Genomic DNA, 3400 nt, shown 5'->3' on the forward strand with positions numbered 1-3400 from the left:
AGCGGTGCTTTACTAACAAATGAGGTCCATGGCGTGTTTCTTGGCATGCCCATCATTGGGGTAGGCATGGTAGTCGTGGTGTCATCAAGGGAAAGATGAGCTAGACTTGGAAAGGTAAAGCTATCACTTGTGGGCTGAGATTGCACTGAGACCCCTGGTGAAACAACATATGGAGGATCCATCGGACTTATCGAGGGAGTCTCCATTTGCGATAAGGTCGGTTGTTTAGCCTTTCCTATATCCAAGAATCTCATGAGACCCGTTGAAGGTATGTTGATCCCCTTGTTCAGTGTCTCTAACTCAATGACCCTATGCATGACCTCACAAACTCTTTGTTGTTGATCCTCCACACTAGTAGCACCCATTGTGGATTGTAGGACATCCAACCAACCCACATGATAGGTGTGCCCTGTGTATAGGTCGGTTAGAGTTTCCGTTTGTAGTTCATACTCCCAGTTCTCATTTAAGAACGCTCCATCTAGGATTGAGGTGCTAGGGGTGTCCATTGAGCTAGATGCAATGTTGCTCTCTATGGGTTGGCCCTTAGCGGTTGCTAAGTCAGAAGCACTCAATTTCTCTCCTAGCAAGGATATTGACATAGGGGCTTTCGCTTTTAACTCTCTTCGTTGCTCCGCCTTGCGTAAGCTCTCAATTTTCTTTTCCCTAGCCGCAATGATATATCACTCAACCTCTTGCACTTCGGCAAGGCTTCTACCATCAGGTAATATAACCTCAGAGGAAAATAGCTCTGAAGAGTCAGGGGGTGCAGTGAATGGAGTATTCACGTGCACACTCTCTAAGGGCATAGGGTCTACGTTGATCATGCATGGAGAATTTACTTCCCCACCCCCCTCATTTACATCATTAGCTCCATGTTCGGAGCGTGTGGCTCTACTAAAGGTTTCCTTGAAGCGGCTAAGCACGCTCGGCCCGGACCGTGGGTCCATGGCATGCACGTCTTGGCTTGAGCTATCGAGATTAGGCATTGGGAAACCCTCCATGACATCGTAGTCAGAGGAAGAGTCACAGCCGCTATGTTTGGGTCTTGGTTTGTACTACCTTGGGTCCTCGCCGAGGGCCCGAAACCTAAGGTAGGTGGATAATGAGAACTCGCGTAAGTCAAAATTCTCTCTAGTTGCTTCGTCTCTAGCACACGACCAGAGCGCAAATGCATGTGCCTTTGGCACCCTACAAGCGTCGGCGAATAACCCCGAAGGTTAACTGTTTACTTTTTTTAAGCGTCTGTTTTCACTCGTTTTTAATGTTTTTTAATGTTTGGTTTTTTGATTAAAGTGTGTGATAGCTCGAAACAAGCGTATCACTCAGAGGGTCGCGGTGTGCTTTACAGCACAACATTCGGTCACCTGAAGCTCCGTTGGTCCTCAAAAAGGTCGATTTTTAGCTACGTGTGAAGCTAAAATACGTAATTTTAAAGGGCGACTGAGGCCTGAGCCTGAGTGTGAGCTTGGGCTTGGGCTTGGGTTTGGGGGCTATTCCTGATCCCAGTCCTACCTTTAATTTTTTTTATTTTTATTTTGGTGGGATAAGGTCGTTGTGGTCGCGCTGTGCGCGCGAGCACACACACACACACTCTACCTACCTACTTACAACTAATACACCTACTGTTACACACACACTAACACACTTCATTAGCTCTAAGAAATCTACTTCCTACTTACTGTACTTTACACAGAACTAACATTATGGATCTACAACCTTAATACTAACACCTTATCACAGAGAAAATACAGTACCTTTAAAGATCTCATTAACAAAGAAATACACAGCAGCAAAACAAACTCCTTCTTCTCAACACACACACCTTCCTTCTCTACCTTTTCTACAATTGAAATTGCACCACAAAGAAGCACAGAGTGCCATTCAAGCTTAGTGTATGGCATTCCCCGACATCACGCCAAAAATGTGTGCGTCTGTCGTATGTGTCAATGCAAGGAACTTGCCAATACACTGTGTGCAAGCCACAAATGGCTCCAAGCACGCAACTAGCCTAAACTAGTAAGCTCAAAGATGACGATGGTGTGTCACTCACCGCTCTACGCTTGTTGTCGTGGAGGATTCCTCGCCGTGGAGAAGAGGGAGATGCCGCTACACCGCGCTCAACCGCCTCGCCACCGTCGTGCCACCGTTGCAATGCTCGATCACACACACACTCTCTCTCTCTCTCTCTCTCTCTCACGCATACACACACACACAAGGAGATGAAGAAGAAGAAGATGGAGATGGAGCAAGAGCACTCTTCAATTGCACAAATGAGAGAATGAGTGAATTTTAGGTTTAGTTGACTTTTGTATGAGCTTGCCCCATTCACACTTGGGTATCCATGCTTAGCCAATTAATCCCTTGAATGTTCCAGTTAGAGTGCGCCTCTCATCGGCGATCACTCTTATCCTTTTCCTATTGGACCGACAAACCCGGTACCTGACTCTACCAAATAAATAATACGGCGTTCTTCTTTGGTGATAGGAATGTGCGTGAGGGTTAACAATCTTCTTTGTCTTCACCATCACTTTTATAAGAGGAAGAGGATGAAGAAGATGGAGAAGAGGGTGAAGAAGATGGAGAAGAGGGTGTCCTCTTTCTCTTCTTTTTCTTCTCTTGCTTTTTGTCATCCCTCTTTGAAGTATGGTGTGGAAACGTATGCGATGGTCTTCTCCGTTTTGGAGGTGATGGAGAGCGTTTAACCCGCCGTCTTCATGGAGCCATCTGCACCGAGGTGGCGGGAGACTCAATTATTTCTCGTTCCTTCGGTGGAGGCTCTTGAATTCTCCTTTGAGAAGGAAATGCATCATCAAGGAGAAAATTTCTGAGCCCTTCAAATGGATCCTCTTCTTCTTCCCGAATCGGAGAGAGGCCTCTTTTGGAAGTCTCGCAAGGAGGCTTCCTAGGTGCTCTCCCGTCATGGTGGGGAGCTTAGAGAATCCCATGAGCACGAAGCTGCCGAAGCACTTCACTTTGGAGGGATGGATTGCCCATGGCTTGTTGAAGCCTAGAAACAAGATAGTTAACAAGCATTGGAGCATCATTAGTAGCTTGCTCATTAGCAAAATCAAAGTTATCAACATTAATTTCACTCTCTTTACTATTGTCAGCCATTCTAACAAGTTTTAGGTGTAAACTTTTTAGGTGTACTTTGGCACTTCAAGCCCTAGTTGCTACTTCTCTTTACCCCTTTAGAAAAAGCACTCAAGCTAGTGTACTCGTGGCTCGAATACCATTAATTGCAAGGAATAGAAGAGAGGGTTTTTCAACACCAAAACAACACCGGCTCCTGTCAAGCTTCTAATAGCTCAATAGTGGTTAAACTATAGGAAAGCCCCGTAGGACTCCACTATTAAGACCGTAGCTTTCGACGGTGATGCCCCATAAAATGCACAAAGGC

This window comes from Adiantum capillus-veneris, chromosome 21, assembly GCF_014529385.1.
Source record: "Adiantum capillus-veneris isolate H3 chromosome 21, ASM1452938v2, whole genome shotgun sequence".
Classification (NCBI taxonomy): domain Eukaryota; kingdom Viridiplantae; phylum Streptophyta; class Polypodiopsida; order Polypodiales; family Pteridaceae; genus Adiantum; species Adiantum capillus-veneris.